At 41.0% G+C, this 19,542-nt stretch overlaps 1 protein-coding gene and 1 pseudogene across 1 annotated transcript in view; both read right to left on the bottom strand.

The window, feature by feature from the left end:
• PDE11A (phosphodiesterase 11A) overlaps positions 1–19,542 on the bottom strand; it is a 480,527-nt gene that overhangs the window by 184,552 nt on the left and 276,433 nt on the right. The window lies entirely within an intron of this gene.
• LOC143676416 (protein NEDD1-like) lies at positions 279–2,627 on the bottom strand (annotated as a pseudogene).

Consider the following 19,542-nt stretch of genomic DNA (forward strand, 5'->3'; position numbering starts at 1 on the left):
AAACTAATCAAAAAGGACACTTAGTGTATAGCTAAAGTTTTCAGAAAATAAAGATCTTGTTGACTTTCTTTTTAGGCAGATGTTATATTGTACACTGTTTTTAATATAAAAATATAAATATTTTAATCATCAGAGAAGATGAAATTGTGGTTGTTATAAAATCCCATCACCCTTTTACCTGAAATCAAAATCTTCTGGAGGCTATGAAAACAATACTGATTCTATGTAGTTCTGTGTTGCCAGAAACATACCAAAATTTACAAAACATGCAATGATTATCAAAAGTGAGCCTGTATTCTTTTGCTTTCTTCTCACAGTCTTTCAATTTCTAACCCCTCATTCACGGAGTATCTTTCCAGCAAAGAATGCTTTTCATTTAATTGCATATGAAACTGTTTAATCATCTCCACTCACAAATTCCAGTGTCTTGATAGCATACTTCTTAAAAGTCACCCATTGGTTCCTGTATCATGCTCTGGATAAAATGAATTTGAACAGAGGTCGACGGCATATTAGGCTGATTATTTCTAATGGTATCAGCTATTTTCTCTGACTGTGAACTGGCAACTCCAGCAGTGACAGAAGATGCTATCTTCTGATTTGCGGTAGAAGACCCATGGATTGTGGGTTCATACACCAACTGGGCTTCAACGTCTTTTTCTGGCTTTTCAAATTTCTCAGGACTTCTTGTTTGGTTAGATGATGGGGAGGTATTTAGATTTCCAGCATCAGCAACAGAGGAGATCAACTTTGCAAACTGCCTGAAGGAGTCTTTAGGTTCCTCTTTCCCAGATAGATTTTCTTAGACTTAGCAGTCACAGCACGATTTTCATTTTCTTCTTTCCCTGGAGAGCCCATGAAGACATTAGAGGGCTAGAATGTGATACTGAAGTGCCTGAAGCCCCTGGAGTTTTTCTTGGAGTAAACACTGAGGCTCAGTTGTGATAGAAAGTGAAGGTCATTTCATTTGCATATGGACTTACCACCTCTCTTGTCAATTACAGCATCATCTCTGTCAGGTAAGAACATAACCACCTAAATTACTTTTCCCAGTATCATCAAAACTGGAGAAATCCTGATTTTTTCCTCTGTTTTTCCTTAGATAAAGTATCTGTGTATATGCTTTGAGGCAAACTTGCTTTGTCCTGATCAGCAACTGATCCTTTCCCCAAGGCTGTTGTTATGGGTTGTGGTACAACCGTGGCAAGGGAAGTGGCAATCACCTCTCTGACAATCCCAGAGCTCTGAACTCCTCCACTGGTGTTGCGCTCATTAACAGCCCATTGTTCACTGCCGTCAGCTTATCTGGACACCCTTTATTTAAACTTGTCTTCGAAAGAGCAGTGGAGTGCTGAAATACCACACATTGCACAGATGTCTTGTGAGGACTGATAGCTTTTACTGGCGATTTCAACATCCTTGAATCGTACTGATATATTTTCCCATGGGAAGATCCGATAGCCAAAGTGGCACCATCAGGCATGAAATCTCCTGCAGTTAGAGGGGCATCAGCCACTGAAGTTTTCACCAGTTTCTTACTTGAAGTATCATAGAGAATGATTCTTTCATTCAGGCCTATGATAACAAATAGCAGTTCTTTGACAGGAGAAAAGCAGAGGCTTGAAGCTGTAGCTTTATGTGTACTTTCAAAGTTATGCTATGGGCTCTGACTATTTACATCCCAGAGAGTTACTATTTCATTATCTGAAACACTGCCCAGTAACGATTTATTATTTATTTATTTATTAAACGTAACCACATATAAACACAAACATTCTTACCACACAATCATTCCATTCTTGATATATAATCAATAGCTCTACAATATCATCGCATAGTTGCATATTCATCATCATGATCATTTTTTAGAACATTTGCATCAATTCAGAAAAAGAAATAAAAAGAAAACAGAAAAAAATTCATACATACCATACCCCTTACCCCTCCCTTTCATTGATCACTAGTATTTCAATCTACTAAATGTATTTTAACATTTTCCCCCCTATTATTTATTTATTTTTAATCCATATGTTTCACTCATCTGTCGATAAGGTAGATAAAAGGAGCATCAGACACAAGGTTTTCACAATCCTGGGAACGATTTCTCAAACAAGGAGTAGTTCAAGTGCTGAGCAGACTGGTTATAACCATGGTGAAAAGGAGCACTAGATAAGTTAGTGTTATACTGTGCAAAATAATTTTCACCAGTTGGAGACCCAGAAGCAATACAGCAATCACTCCAATTATATGTTATACATGTTAACTTCATCTTTATGATCCTTAAGAGATCGCTGAACTCTTTTTTATTCTAAATCCCCAATCTTAACAGCTTTATTTAGGCCTTCACTTACCAAATACATAGATGTGGAATTTAAATGGACACATATCTGCTTTTGCCCTTCAGCTAGCTCTAAAACTGGAACATGCTTACCCTTGCAACTTGAAACGACTATCTTGTCGCCACTGGAAGATGCCGTTACTAGAAAGCTATTATTACTGCTCCAACATATGGAGCTAACTCCATTTGGTAATGTGTGTGGGTTGAACTTATCCACCAAAGTCACAAATGAAACATTCCATATTTTAATATCATTCCCCGATGAAGCAAATCTGAGGTTTTCCTGCATGACTGTACCTCAACGCGGTGGTACAGCAGGGTGCCAAGGCTGGCCTGCTCTGGCGCTCTTAACAGACTTTTTAATTGACATTGGAGTTAACTCCTCTGTCTTAAATGAAAACAGGAAATTCTTTCACCAAGGAACCGTAGCCATTCGGCATGTTTGGAGCCTCAAATGATAGGCCTTTCCCACAACCCCTTGAATACCGAGTAGGGGATGCCAACACAGTTTCTCTATGTGCCTGAGAGTCCTGTGCCAGTACTGAGATGAGACTAACCAACCAAATTAAATTCATGAGTGACTTTCTCAGCAGAAAAAGTCGACACTGAAGTTCTTCCAGGCCAGGCTTGCACCCTTCAGTCTGCCCCGCTACACCTAGGAGGAGTCCAGTTCAAGATTCCTAAAGACATCCTTCTGAAGATAAAGCCAGAGACGTGAGCTGACGGATGCCAGGAAGAGCCTGCTGAACTAAGTCAGATAAAAGTCCTTCCCAGCGTGAATGTTCCTAGCCTTAAGTGATACTTCTTAAAGAAAGAGGCCTGAGAAGACAGAACCATTAATAGACTCTATTCTAAAATATCTGTTAATCTGACCTTGCCAACTTCCATACAACACCCTTATCCTACTTGTCCTAAAATCAGGTATAGAGAGGAGCATCGATCTGTGCAAGACCTGAGAGTAATCAATCAAATAGCAGAGGACATTCATCCAGTAGTGACAAACATTTACACATCACGAGCCACCTTGTCCAGAGATCTCTGTTAGTTACTGTACTAGATCTAAAGAATGTTTTCTATCATGTACTATTGAGCCCTGAATCTCAGGAACTATTTGCTTTTGAATGGGAGGATTCCTGGACTAATGTCAAGCCTCAGTATTGTTGGGCTGCTCTTCCCCAAGGTTTTAGAAATGCCCCTACTTTGTTTGGAAAAACCTTAGTAAAAGATTTAAGAGAATTTACAATATGTAGCTATCTTAATCACCAGCAGATTGGAGGGCGCATCCAACCACAATACTATTTTTTGGGGGAGGGGGGTGCATGGTCCAGGAATAGAACCCGGGTCTCCCGCATGGAAGCACAATACTAATTTAACTATGAATTTTCTAGTAGATTGAGGTGTCTAAGAAGAAAGTTCAGATTTCACAGCCCACTGTAAAATATTTAGGGTTTGAGTTGTCAAGGGGACAGAGACGCTTATTGCCTGACGGGAGAGACATCTTGGCCAGAGGAGCCGAACCTATCACCCAGAGACAACTGTGGATTTCTAGGAATGGCAGGATTCTGCCACATTTGGATACTAGGCTTTAGACTTTTGGTTAAACCTCTATCCGAGGCTTTGAAAGGTAGAGATAAAGAAACATTGGACTGTAGAAAGCCAAAAAGCATTTTGTAAAATAAAATAAAAACTTCTGACAGCTGTAGCCCTAGGTAGGTCTTCCAGATTTAAAAAAGTCCTTTGTCTCACTGTGTTGCCCCTTCTGGAACAGAAAGGGAGCTATAAGTTTACCCTTGGGGGACTAGGCAAATACCAAGCCATCTTGCTAGATAATCCAAATGTAAGAATAAAAGTGTTCTCCTCTCAATCCTGCTACATTGCACCTCAACACTCAGGGAGAACCTGTTCATGACTGTATACAAATAATTGAGAAAGTCTATTCCAGCCAACCAGATGTCATGGACCAACTACTAGAGAAGCCACACCTGGAGATGTTCACCCATGGAAGCAGTTTCATGAACCAAGAACATCAGAGAGCTGGGTATGCAGCAGTAACTCTATAAGAGACACTTGAGGCAGAGGCCCTTCCTTTGCTCGATGAGCAGAACATACAGACTTCACAGGGCCTTACATTTAGGGAAAAAATGGGTAAATAAACACACAGAGTCCCAATATGCCTTTTCAATAGTTCATGCACACGGAGCTATCTGGAAGGAAAGAGGGCAACTAAATTCTGGGAGAAGGGAAATAAAACCTGCTGGCATGATACTGCCTTACTCTATGTCATTATACTGCCACAAGAGGTCGCAATTATCCATTTCCCTGGATGCCAAAGGAGGGAGGACCTGATAGCAAGAGGGAATCAGTTAGCAGACTGTGCTGCTAAAAAGGCAGCAAAATTTCAACAGCCAATAACCATGGCAGTTCTCATACCAAGCATTGACTTAATGCCCTCCACACTGAAATATTCCTCCAATGACATATTAAGAGCTGAGGAATGGGGATTTCCTCTCCAACCATGACATCCATCACATCCGCAGTATGACCCAGAGGCATCAGGGGAACCAGTAAAAGCCACTCCCAAAGGCTGGATTTATACATGGAGGGAGTAGCATCAATTCCAGAAAATTTAATGAAAAGAATTATTTATCTGCATCAAGGCACTCATTATGGTAGAGACATTATGTACCAATGGCTACAGAAATACACTGTTTGGTCCTAACATGAGAAGAACCACACAAAAGGTGACTCGAGAATGTCTTAGTCTGGGCCAAAAATAATCTTAAGACAGGTCCCCACCACCCATGAAGGGGGTCCAAGCATGAATTAGGGTAAGGGGAGGACTGGAAAATAGATTTTACAGTTATGCCAAAATATGGGAATAACAAATACCTCCTCATTTTGTGGACACTTTTTCAGGTCGGGCTGAGGCATTTCCCTTTGGAACCAAGAGGGCATCTAAAGTGACTAAAGCATTACTAAAGAAATGGTTTGGAGTGTTACATTCCATCCAAAGCAATAATGGGAGTGCTATTATTACCAGAGCCACCTGAAAAGCATCAGAGACTTAGGCATTCACTGAAAGCTGCTTACAGCTTGGAGACGACAGTCCACAGGGAAGACTGAAAAGATGAACCATAGTCTAAAAAAACTATAGCCAAAAATTTGTCAAGAAACCAATCTGACTTAGGACGAAGTTCTACCAGTTGTCCTGCTTAGGATAAGAGCAGCCCCCAGAAGAAAGCTCAGTTTAAGCCCCTATGAAACTGTGTTTGGGAGACCTTCCTTAAAACCAGTCTGAATAATGAATATGTAATTGATGAATCAGGAACCATAAAGTATGTTCAGTCCTCAGGAGACACTTTCTGCAATAAATCAATATATCTCTGATTGACTCCCATTTCCAACTGATGTCCCCGTACATTGTATAGATCTGGGGGATTTGGTGCTTCTTAAAAATTGGAAGACATGGCACCCAGATAGCCAATTAAAAGTCCAGTGGGGTGGACCTATCAGGTCTTGCTTGTCACTCACTCTTCTGTTAAGTTGCAGGGAATTCGGCCTTGGATTTATCACTCAAGAGTGAAAGTTATCTCTACTCAAGAAGATGATTCTCCACCCTCTTTTGAGAAGACTGAAGCCCCAGTGAAGGCGTCATACCGAAATTAAGACCACTATCCTAGCAGAAGTCTCTCCTCACCTCCCAGCCACACCTGTGAACATATCATGACCTGAAGCTACTTTTTAGAAGAACCAAAGATAAGTGATTAACGTAGACTGCATTACTTGGCTATATGTTCTATTTTCCTTCATTAGATGGATTCTCTTTATTATCTTTTATGAACTGATGTCTGTCTGCCTCTTGCCCAGGTTGGAATAATTTTCTTTACAACTTGTAAGAATTACACGTTAAGGAATAAATATACCATAGTCCTTACAGGTGTATGTTTAGAATCGAAGGTATAATTTTTTTTTAAAGAATGACTTCCTGTACTTTAAGTCTCATAATTTTGTCCACCTGGCTGTCCTTGCTTCATGGACAGGGAATTAGAAGAAAAACCTTGTTATAAAATCAACACAGGCTTTAGCTTGGGGAAAACAACTGCACAATTGCTGTATATGCAATCCAATCCCCTATACAAAATCCAACTCCTACCCTGCTATACCTATGACCAATTCCACTAATGGATCACTAGAATCTTAAGCTTCCCATAAAAGGGTAACTGCTCACTTTAGCTTCTATTCTTGCTTCACTCTCACCCCACATCACAACTGTTCCCACGAAATAGAAGGAAACATAGAGCCCTACTCCTAAGCTCCTCCCAGATGTTCCATGATCTATATGGTTGTAGAGCTAACTTATCCTGGGTCTATGCAGACAAGTATAATCTTACAACATGTAACTATACAGTAAATAGAATTCTGAATGATATGGTAAACTGCTAGAACCTTACAAAGGGAGCCATAAAAAACAGATATCAATTACATCATCAAAAGGCCTAGGAATTAGGATATAAAAATCCAAGAAACCAGAATAAATAACAGAAAACTTGTAAAACCCCCTCCTGCCAATTATACTCCTTGTTTGAACCTTATAAAGTAGTCCCTTAACTCCTCTCTGTCGTGACTTTAACAAAACTTTAGATAGTCCTAAGGTATTTAAACAAATACAAGCCTTACAGAAAACTTCTTGGGAACCTCTCTGTGCCCCAAATGGATATATATTTACCTGTGGAAGCCCCATGAATCATTTGCCTTTAAAGGCTTTTGAAGAAGGCATCTTTGACACTGTGGTCCGGATGCAGAAATGTATAAATAATGTATGGATAAAAGGCCAGTGTACTCCAGGGTATTTAAAACCTGACATTTCTATATATCAACCTATTAATCATCATAATAAACAGGCATTAGGTATGATTATAGCTGGATTGGGATTAACTATAGGACTGTTGGCTCCTTGGGTTGGGTTTGCTTACCACAAGACAGCTTTAAACAATTTGACTGCAGTGGTTAAGGAACTTGCTAACTCGACTATTACTACACTTGAAATCATTTGAATCTCCATCAACTCTTTGGCAAATGTTGTCATGATCAATCAGATGGCCTTAGACTGCCTTTCAGAAGAATAAGGGGGGGGGTGTGCACTATAGCAAACACCTCCTGCTTTATTTGGATAACTACCTCCAGCTAGATTGAATTAAATATGCAAAACTGTAAATCAAGCTACCTGGCTACATAATATTAACACCTGCACAAACCTTGTGGGAATGAATTAAAAGCTACTTGCCCCAGCTATCTTAGTTCTTACCCATTTTAAGCCCAACAATAATAATTGAAATGCTTCTTATGTTTAGACTTTTAGTGCTGAACTCTGTTGTCAAATTTGTACCCCAGAGACTGCAATCCACAGGACTCTTCTACTCAGACAGCAGGGGTACCAGCCTGTGCCTGAGCTACCAGCAATAGCTAGGGACATAGACATCTCCGAACCACTTCCCCAGCCTGGGACTCGAGAATACCTCCAACTGCATGCCAAGGTGTTCCAGTCATTAAATCCCAACCTGCATGCCGAGGCAGCAGGAAGCAGAGTAGTTGCTCCTCTTGATCCCTCAAGATTGAGGAATGTAACAACAAAAGAGGGGAATGAAACTGCACTCACCTTCCCAGTGAACATCCCTTCCCTACTGGCTTTGCAAAAGTTTCTATTTCCTTTGTTTAAGCTCTCTCCTCTTCATGTTTATTCAGAATAAATTTGCCACACTGCAAGAAAAGTTACTGGATATTGTTGGCAATTTTCTTTTATTGTGGTATCTTTACCTGGCTTTGGTATTAGGGTGATGCTGGACTCATAGAATGAGATGGAAAGTGTTTCCTCCTCTTCAATTCTTTGGAAGAGTTTGAGCAGTAATGGCTTCAATTTTCTTCTTTGAATGTTGTTAAAATTAACCAGTGAAGCCATCTCGGTCCTGAGCTTTATTGTTGTTGTTGGGAGGATTTGATTATTGATTCAATCTCCTTACTTTATAATGTCAGTTGAGATCTTCTACTTCTTCTTTTCTTTTTTCAAGTTTGCATGTCAATGACTTAAAATTTTTTTATTAGAGAAATTGTAGGTTTATAGAAAAATCATGCACAAAATACAGAGTTCCCTTATATGACTGTTCTAGTTTGCTAGCTGCCAGAATGCAACACACCAGAGATGGATTGGCTTTTAATAAAAGGGGATTCATTTCGTTAGTTCTTCAGAGGAAAGGCAGCTAACTTTCACTGAGGTTCTTTCTTACTTCGGAAGGCACAGGGTGATCTCTGCTGGCCTTCTCTCTGGGCCTCTGGGTTCCAACAACTTTCCCCAGGGTGATTTCTTTCTGCATCTCCAAAGGCCTGGGCTGAGCCGCGAGTGCTGACATGAGGTATGCTGAGCTGCTTGGGCTCTATGACGCTGTGCTCTCTCATTTAAGCACCAGCCAATTAAGTCAAACATCTTTCGATTGCAGCAGGCACACCTCCTAACCTACTGCAGATGTAATCAGCAACAGATGAGGTTCATGTACCATGGGCTTATGTCCACAGCAACAGAACTAGGTGCTTTCACCTGGCCAAGTTGACAACTGAATCTAACTACCACAATGACCCAATTATTAACACCTTGCATTAGTGTGGTATATTTGTTGAAATGCTGAAAGAACATTTTTAATAATTGTACTATTAACTATATCCCATGATTTACATTAGGGTTCATTGTATTGCACAGTCTTCTGTGTGGTTTTTAAAAACTGTATTCTAGTAACATACATATAATCTAAAATCTCCATGTTCAAAAAAACTTTATTTTGAAATAATTTCAAAGTTACAGAAAAATTGCAAAAATAATACAGAAACAGTACACAGAACTCCACTGTACCTAGATTTACCAAGTGTGCTGGTTTGAATCCATTATGTACCCGAGAAAAGCCACGTTTTAATCATGGCCTAATCTTGTGGACGCAGCTGTTTCTTTTACTCCTGAGTCAAACTGTAGGGCAGAAATTCTTGATTTGATTATATACATGGAGAGATGACATGCCCAGTTTTGAGCATGGCCTTTTGATTAGATGGAGATATGAGTCCACCCATTCCAGTTGGGTCTTGGTTAGTTTACTGGAGTCCTTTAAGTGAAGAAACATTTTGGAGAGAGCAGAAATGTCAGGAGCCTCAGAGCCGATGGAGAGAGAGTTGACACAGATGCTATCACTTAGAGAACAGAGACAATAGAGATGCCTGGAGCACAGCAGATGTCACCATGAGATGTTAATCAAAACAGAACCTGGAGAGAACTTCGGGAAGCCAAGAGATGAAGGTCAGCCCCAGAAAAGCAAAGTGAGGTATCCCCACAGGCACAGAGGCTGAAAGCAATGGAGCTCAAGAGCAAGGGACCAGCAGATGCCAGCCATGTCACTTCCCAGTTGACAGAGGTGTTCTGTACCCATCAGCCTTCCTTGAATTAAGGTATCTTTCCCTGGATGCCTTAGCTTGAACATTTTTAAAGGCTTAGAACTGTAAACTGGTAACTTATTAAAGTCCCCTTTTAAAGCTGTTTCAGTTCTGGTATATCACATTCCGGCAGCTTGCAAACTACTAGCATTTTGCCATATTTGTTATATCATTTTACCTATCCATCTACCTATCTGTTTATATATTTTCTAAACATTTGAAAGTAGTTTGCATACATCCTTCCCCTCAAAGACTTAGCACTTCCATGTATGTTTCCCAGCTCACTCTCAAGGAAAGGCCGGTCTGATCTTAGCACTCACTGGGAGACCCAATAGGGCACAGGGTAGTGGGGTGGCTCTAGGCAAATGGCACCTTGGGTGGGGTGCTTTCTTGCTACTATTTAATGCATAGATAGAGCAAGCACTAACCTTCCTAGGAACTGCAATGTGCCCTTGGCTCTTGATGGGTCTGTAATGATATAGCCTAGTGTGGACCACTGGTGGAAAGTCTCCTTCAACTTGGCTTTTAATCCCAGCAGTGACACATCCTACAAAAGATCCCCTTTGATGGTTTCAGCACATGGCTTCAGCCTGCTAAGACCTGGGTTGTGCTATTGATTGTCCAGCAGTCCTTCCAGCCCAACGGTATCTGCAGTTTGGTATGTAGCCCTTTTCTCATCATCCCACTAGCTGGCAGATATGAGGAAGTTGGGCCAGGGGGAGCTCCCCCTCCCGCTACCATGGGATGTTAAAGACCCATCAACCAAATCTTTCTGAACACAAGTGTTTGCCTGGGGTTGACATCTAGCTGATCTGTTGTCACTTTCCCAAACCCACCATTAGACCTTTTTGGAAACTGGGGGCTTCCTGGTCTCCATTCTTTAGTCCCAGGTATTTCTGGTTTTCCAGAAGTTTTCAAACATAGTAGGCCTCACCTTACCAACAATGGACATAACTCACTTACAACACCAGGGGATTCTTTCTCTCTTCTCCCACAGTTGCATATTCATCCTTCCAAGTGAGAGCTCCCAATGGGAGTCAAGCAGAGCTGCTTGGCCTTTGCCCTCTGCTAATATAACATCTGCCAGCCCCCTAGAAACCTATTTTTGCATCAACAGGCATCAATCTCCACTTCTTCCCCTGCTACCCTTAGCTTTCACAATATTCAGCTGGTGCTGCATTTTAGCCTTCCTGAGGTCACTCCTCTGACCCCATCCTTGCTCATATGACCTCAGCCTTCCATGGTCATAGCACCTAAGGCAGCTATGGTGTGTGTTCTGATGCCTCTGCCTTTGCTTCCTCAATAGAATCATCTGGGATTTGGCTACCAACAGTGAAGCATAGGTAGGGAGAATGTCACCCTCGGGAGCACCCATGTCTCTTGAGCCTGGAGGAACTTTGGACATCGATTGTTTACCAGTTGGCAAAGGTGAAAGTAAGGTTAGCCCAAGTTTAGTGCCTGGCTCTGCCAGGATTTACTTGGATGTGCCTTTTGGTAAGTTAGTGGCACTTGTTAAGCCAGCAATGTCCAGCTTCCCTATCAAAGGGATTGGCACATGGCAAGAGTGCAATGAAGGCCACATACTCTTTGCTGTGTTCTATGTATCCTCTGGGTGTAGCTCAGGGGATGTGGGGTGGTTCTGCTGCCATTGGAGGCAGCTCTGGGTCCCAGGTAACCCCTCTTCAGCTCTCTCCCTGCCCCAGGAACATGGGGCCCATGAGGAAGTTCCTCGTGGACAGTTCCAAGAAGCAGATGCTGCTCATTGAGAAACTGCTGGAATTTCAGTCATATTGTGCAGGCACCCAGTGGGCTGGCTGGGGGCTCCAGTGGGAGGCTATCATCACTTGGCCACCCAGCTCAAGTGGCCCATGACAACCGTGTTGAGGGTGGGGAGGAACAGGGTGCACAGGGGAGGCTGGGAGGCTGGGGCTGGAGTGCTGGATCATTCCCTCCCACTCCTGTATTCCCCATCATCCCCAACATTCCCATCAAGGACGCCCAGGTTGGGGGGTCTACAACTGCTTCTTCATGTACAGTAAAGACTTCCTATGTTCCTCAGCTGGCAGCCAGAGGCCCGGTGACCCAATGTCACTGGTGAGTGGACTTGGGACTGCGAGAGGAGGGTGAAGGTCCTGGGAAGGGGTGGGGCCGTCACAACTTGGTGCTCCGTGCAGTTGTGTGCACAGAGCATATGGGTGTGTGCTTAGGGGAGATGCATATGGGTCGTGCAAGTATGCATGGGTTCGTGCACATGGAACCATGTGCAAACACAGCTCCAGGTTTCACCAGCCATGCCATGGAGAGGCAGTTCCCTCACACTGTCTTAGAGAAGAGGCAGGTTCCTCACACCCTCCTAGGAAAGAAGCAGACACAGCCTGGAGCCCCAGAACCAGGTGCCAAAGGATGGTGCCATGCCCCACACCCAGGGCTCTGCTCAGCCCTCCTCAAGTCTTGACACAAGGCCATGAAAGACCCCTCAGTCCTGTCTCCTGAGTGCTCAAGTCTAGGTCTGCCCCCACTGTGGGACATCAGGTGGCCTTCTCTGTGTCTCTGTTTTCTGACCTGTAAAATAGGATGCCAATGAGTCAGAATCCTCAGGGCATATTTGTCCTCTGTATTTTAATCTGTCCCTGCATCTGGTTCCCCAGGGAACCATGGGGTTTAGCTGGGAATCATCTTGAGGGCCTGAGGTAAAGAGCAGCTGGTGTGAATCACAAGTTCCAACTCTGTTCCTAACTTTGTCTTAACCCTGTGAAACACTGTGGATTCTGGAACTATCCCTGGGAGGCAAGCAGTAGAGGGGCTACCCTTGCCATTGTACAGACAGTGAAACTGAGGCTCAGAGGGGTTAAGCGACTTAAGGGAGACCCCACGGCCGAGGAGTGTTGATCCGGAGGACTTTCCTCCGCGCCCCACTGTAGCTCACCAGCTGCGGACTGGCTGCCTCCAGAAGGGGAAAACCCTACCTCTGTACTGCCCGCCGCCCCCGACACCCGGATCCTAGAGAGCGGGGAATGGACTCCTGCCCCGGCGCCCCAGCCCCCGTCTGGCTCCCTGGGTGGTGCCAACGTGAACCCTCCTTGTTCCCCCTACAGTGTCTGGAAGTTCGCTCCCCTCTTGGGGAGGAGATGGATCTGCGGCCCGTCACATGGCGACCTCCCTAGTAGCTCATCCGGCCTGTCTTCCTGCCGCCTTCGCTCCACCGCTGCCGCCGAGGGGCTAGGGTAGGGAGGGCAGCAGCCTGCCCCACCGGGGAGCGCCTAGACTCCCTGGAGGTGACCCGCGCCCTATCCGGCCGGCTAGGTACACCAGGCGCCCACCGCTGGGGTCCTGGGGAGGCCGTTAGCGCTGCCCCAGGACGCAGCTTGAGCCCTTCCCATCAGGCAGCCCGCTGTGGCTCCCTGCTTGGCCAGGAGGTGTATATCTGCTAGGAGGCAGAGCCCCAGAGTCAGGGAGCCACTGGGTTTTCCCCAAGGCAGGTCTGTCCCCGGGGGCAGTGACATCCCCTCCATTAGGGCACCAGGCCTGGTTGGGGGCATGCAACTGCCAAAGTTAATTGTGTTCAGGACAGGTCCCAGGGATATGAAGGCAGGCATCTGGGCTCTCTCCAGAGAGGCAGGGGCAGGAGGTCTACAGTTGGGGTCTGCCATGCTAAGGCCGGCTAAAATTTCCACTTTTAACCACATTCTAATATACAATTCAGTGTTGTTAATTATATTCACAATGTTGGGTGAATACCACCACAATACATTACCAAAATTACACCATCAACCCAAATAGAAACTGCACAATTCAAACCTTAAACCCCCACCCCATCCCCTGGTGATCTCTACCAGAGATTCTGACTGTGCGTTTGCTTATTCTAATTATTTCATATAAGAACATAAAATATTTGTCCTTTTATGTTTGGCTTATTTCATTCAACATGATTCCTCAAGGTTTGTTATCGCATCTCTTAGAACGTCATTCTTTTTTATGGCTGAATAATATTCCATTTACGTATATACAACATTTTGTTTATCCATTCATTGGTTGATGGGCACTTAGGTTGCTTCCATTTTTTTTGTGATTATGAAAAATGCCTTTGCTCAAACATATCTATTAAATGGGTTGGGTTAGACAATGGAAATGGAAATTTATTCACACATGGTTTTGAGGCTGGGAAAATGTCCAAATCAAGGCATCATTAAGGTGAACTTTCTCCCCAACACTGGTTTGTGGCTGGCTGTTGGCAACCCTCAGTCCTTAGCTTCTCTGTCACATGCCAAAGCACATATCTCTTCTGGCCTTTCTGTTCTCTTCCAGTTTCCACTGATTTCAGCCTCTTGCTTCCTGTGGCTTTCTCTCTGTTTGCACTTATAAAGGACTCTGGCAATAGGATTAAGAATAATCCTGATTGAGGTGGGCACACCTTAATTGAAGTAATCATATCAAAAGGTCTTATTTACAATGGGTTAACACCCACAGGAATGGATTAGATTGAAGAACATATCTTTCTGAGGTACATACAGCTTTAAACCACCACAGCTGCTATGAACACTGGTGTATAAATATCTGCTTGAGTCCCTGCTTTTCAATTGTGGGGGGTCTATACTTAGAAGTGGGATTTCTGGATCATATAGTAATTCTATACTTAACCTGCTGAGGAACTAGCAAACTGTTTTCACAGTGCTTGCACCGTGTTATATTCCCACCAACAATGAATGAGTGTTCCTATTTCTTCACATCATTTCCAACACATAGTTTTCAGATTTTTTAATGATAGCCATTCTAATGGGACATGAATCGTTCTCACTGTGGTTTTGATTTGACTTTCCATATTAGCTGGAAGTGACATTGGTGGTGAGCAACTTTTTATGTGTTTTTGGCCGTCAATATATTTTCTTTGTAGAAATTTTATTAAAGTATTTTGCCCATTTTTAAATTGGGTTTTGTCTTTTTGTTGAGCTGTAGGATTTTAAAAAATATATTCTGGATATTAAAAGCTTATCATATATATGCTTTTTCAGTATATTCTCCCATTCTGTAAATTGCCTTTTTACTTTCATGATACAGTTTTTTGAGACATAAAAGTTTTAAATTTTTATGAGATCCTATTTGTCTAATTTTTCTTTGTTGCTTGTGCTTTGGGTGTATAGTCTAAGGAAGCACTGCGTAACACAAAGTCCTGAAGGTGCTTCCCTATGTTTTCATCTAGGAATTCTATAATTTTGGCTCTTATATTTATTTGGGTCTTTGATACATTTTGAGTTGATTTTTGTTTATTGTGTGAGGTATAGTTCCTTCTACCTTCATTCTTTTGCATTTGGATATCCAGTTTTGCCAGCAACATTGGTTGAAGGAACTATTCTTTCCCACTTGAGTGGACTTGGCAGCCTTGCCAAAAATCAGTTGGCCATAAATGTGAGGTTGATTTCTAAACTCTCACTTCAATTTGATTGGTTTGTATGTCTGTCCTTGTACCAATACCATGCTGTTTTGTTTACTGTGGCATTGTAATAGATTGTAAGATCAGGAAGTGTGAGACCTCCAACTTCATTTTTCTTTCTCAAAATAGCTTTGTCTATTCAGGAATAGCCAAATATTTGTATGGAAATACAAATTTCATGACTGGCTTTTCTATTTCTGAAAAGAAGCCTGTTGGAATTTTGTTCGGGATTTCATTGATTGAACCTGTAAATTGCTTTGAGTTGAACTGACATCTTAACAATATTTAGTCTTTCAATCCATGAATATGGAATGGCCCTCCATTTATTTAGGTCTTTTTAAAATTTCTTTTAACAATGCTTTGTAGTTTTCCATGTACAAGTCCTTCCTTGGTTAGATTTTTATTTGATTCCTTTAGTTGCTATTGTAATGGAATTTTTTTTCAGGATTTCTTCTTCTGATTCTTCATTACGAGTGTATCAAAATACTACTGAATTTCGTTGATCTTATATTCTGACACTTTATTGAATTTGTTTGTTAGCTCTAGCAGCTTTGTTGTGGATTTTTCAGGATTTTCTGTACATAGGATCATGTCATCTTCAAAGAGGGAGCATTTCATTTATTCCTTTCCAATTTGGATGCACTTTATTTCTTCCTCTTGCCTAATTGCTCTAGCTAGAATTTCAGGTAAAGTGTTGAATAACAGTGGTGAAAGTGGGCATACTTGTTTGTTTCAGACCTGAGGGGGAAAACTTTCAGTCTTCATCACTGAGTATGATGTGAGGGTAGGGTTTTTCATATATTTCGTTTATCATGTTGAAGAAGTTTCCTTCTATTCCTTGTTTTCTATGTGTATTCATCAAGAAGCATTGATGTATTTTGCCACATACCTTCTCTGCACTAATTGAGATGATCTTGTGATCCCCCCCTTCATTCTATTAATATGGTGTATTATATTAATTGATTTTTTTTATGTTGAACTACCCTTGCATGCTTGGAATAAATTCCACTTGATTGCCATGTATAATTCTTTTAATGTGCTGTCAGATTCAGTTTGCTAGCATCTTCTGAATATTTGCACCTATATTCATAAGGAATATTGGTCTGTAGTTTTCTTTGCTTGTGGTTTCTTTATCTAGCTTTAGTATGAGGGTAACATTGGTCTCATAAAATGTAAAGGTCTTTTCCAGCCTTTTCAATTTTGGGGAAGAGTATGAGCAGAATTGGTGTTAATTCTTCGAGGAGTGTTAGTAAAATTCACCTGTAAAATTCACCATACTGGTCCTGGGCTTTTCTTTGTTGGAATGTTTTTGATTACTGATACAATCTCTTTACTAGTTATTAGTTGGTGGATATCTTCTATTACTACTTGAATCAGCCGGTAGTTTGTGTATTTCTAATAATTTGTCCATTTCATCTCGGTTACTTAATTTAGATATGGAACTAAAGGATATAAGGAAGATAGTGTGTGAAAAATATAAGAATTAAAAAGATAAAAAGGAACATAACAGAACTTATGGGGATGAAAACATAATACCGGAGATTAAAAATACACTACAGATGTTCCAGAGCAGATTTGAGCAGGCAGAAGAAAGAATTAGCAAAGGAGGAGACATTCAAAATCATATAGTCAGAAGAACAGATAAAGAAATGAATAGAAAAGATGTGAGCAGAGACTAAGGACTCTGTGGAATGACATTAAGTATGCCAAGATACACTTTATGGAAATCCCAGAAGGAGACGAGAAGGGAAAAGAAAAGAGTAGTAACAGGTTGGTAGTAAGGTACCCCTTTTTCAGTTCTGATTTTAGTTATTTGAGTCCTCTCTCCTGTTTTCTTTGTCAGTCTAGCTAAAAGTTTGTTGGTTTTATTGATCCTTTCAAAATGATTTTTTTTTTAGTCATTATTTCATTTCTCTTCCACTCTAATCTTTGCCTTTCCTTTCTGCTCCTTGCTCTGGGTTTAGTTTGTTGTTCTTTTACTAGATTCTCCAGATTTGATGTTATATCTGTTATATGAGCTCTTATTTTTTAATATAACCATTTAGAGCTATAAATTTTCCTCTGAGCACAGCACTGCCTTCACTGTGTCCCATAAGTTTTCATATGTTGTGTTTTCATTTTCATTTCAAAATATCTCAAGATATTTTCTAATTTCGCTTGTGATTTTTTCTTTGACCCACTGATTGCTTAAGAGTTATTTAGTTTCCATATATTTGTGAATTTTCCAGTTCTTCCTCTGTTATTGATTTCTAGCATCATTTCACTGTGGTCAGAGAAAATGCTGTGTATTGATTTAACATGTCGTCTATCCTGGAGATTGGTCTATGTCCACTTGAAAAGACTGTGTCCTCTGCTTTTTTGGGGTGCATGTTCTATTTATGTTTGTAAAGGCTAGTTCATTTATCATATTGTTCAAGTTCTCCATTTCCTATTGATCTTCTGTCTAGATGTTTTATCCATTGATAAAAGTGGTGTATTGAAGTTTCCAACTACTATTATAGAGGTATGTATTTCTCCCTTCAGCTTTATCACTGTTTGCCTCATGTATTTTGGGACATTGTTGTTAGGTGCATAAATATTTATGATTTCTTCTTGTTGTGTACACCTTTGATTATTTCTTCTTATGTAGACCTTTGATTAACATATAGAGTACTTCTTTATCTCCTGTAACAGTTTTTGTCTTAAAGTCTATAGCTACACCAACTCTCTTTTGGTTACTATTTGAATGGTTTCTTTTTCAATCCTTTCCATTTCAACCTACTTGTGTCTTTGAATTTAAGGTAAGTCTCTTGTAAACAACATATAGTTGGATTGTGCTTTTTTTTCTGAAGTTTCTTTTTCAGGAAGAAGTCACAGCTGTGATGATGCCTTGACATGGACATTTTTCTGGCCTCAAAATTGCAAGGAAATAAATTTCTATTGTTTAAGTTGCACCATTTCATGGTATTTTCTATAGTAGCCTAGAAAACCAAAATAGGAGGTTTGATTGAACATCTTTGACTAGTTGTTACACTGTCTGTGCTTCTCTTAGGTTTTAATTTGTTCACTTAACTGAGATATCTCTTTCAGCTTCTTTATATGGTCTGTGATGTTTGGTTGATGTCCGGATATTCAATTGTTTTGGTGTGCTAACTCTGGAGGTCAGTCTATCACTCTTGTGTAAGGCTCTTCTTTAATGCTTGTGGCAATTTATACTGAACCTTTAGAGCAGTCCATGTTTAACAATTTGATTTTCTTGTGTCTTTTCTACACCTGTCTCTTGCCCTGCTCTTGTGCAGTAACTTAAGTTTACCCTATTATGCGCAATTATTTCCAGTCCAGGAAAGGTCTAACAATGACTGGTGACCTGGATAATTTCTCAATTGAGAGATGAAAATGGAAGTCACTGTAAGGGATCAAAGAGTGAGTGGGTGTTTAAACAGGAAGGAAATGGCACCCTCTTGTCCCATTTCATCCATTGTCTTCTATCTAAATCAACAAATATCTATAAAGGAAGTGCTAATATCCAATACTGTGTTTGCCTTTTATGAAAGGAAGACTTAGAGAAATGACCTCACAAATTGATTACTCTAAACAAATTGTTCTCATCCTTCACTATGCATCAGAATCATCAGGAGAGCCTTTTATAAAATCATATGCCCACGCCCTACTTTCAGAGATTCTGATTCAATTGCACTGGGAAAGGACCCAGGCATCAATATTTTTTTAAAAGCTCCCGTGTTGATACTAATGTGGGCTGTATTGAAATACCCCAAATGCGCCATCAGCATGTCATGTTAGACTTTTCTTTGGGTAAGAAGAATTAGAAAGTGAACAGATAAGCTTAAACTATCATTTAGATGTCTGTACTGTATTATTCAAAGAAATCGAAAAGATTTGGCATGATTATTCCATTTGGGGCTTTTTTGTTTTTCTGGGGTGCATGATCCAGGAATCTACTAGGGACTTTTTAAAAGTCACTATTTGATCACAATTTATAAACCAGCTCAATAGAAACCTGGAATTTTCACGGGGAGCAATGTCCAAAGTTTTGTTTTGTTTTAAAGTAACTTAAGATATGGTGGTGGCTACAACTAGGAAGTAATTACCACATAACCATTTCAGGGAAATAATTCGTTTGGATTTTTTTTCTTCCTTTCTTTTTCTTTGCCTTTTTCTCCTTCAAGAGAAGTGTTCACATAATCTAACATGTCTTTTGTAAAGACGAATTTACAAATGAGAACAGTTCTGTATCTGTTGGTGCATTGCATTTGGCTTTGTAATTGATAGCTAGTATCCATTGAACCTGCAAATGAAGATGGGTCTTCCA

The sequence above is a fragment of the Tamandua tetradactyla genome, chromosome 3 (assembly GCF_023851605.1).
Source record: "Tamandua tetradactyla isolate mTamTet1 chromosome 3, mTamTet1.pri, whole genome shotgun sequence".
NCBI lineage: Eukaryota > Metazoa > Chordata > Mammalia > Pilosa > Myrmecophagidae > Tamandua > Tamandua tetradactyla.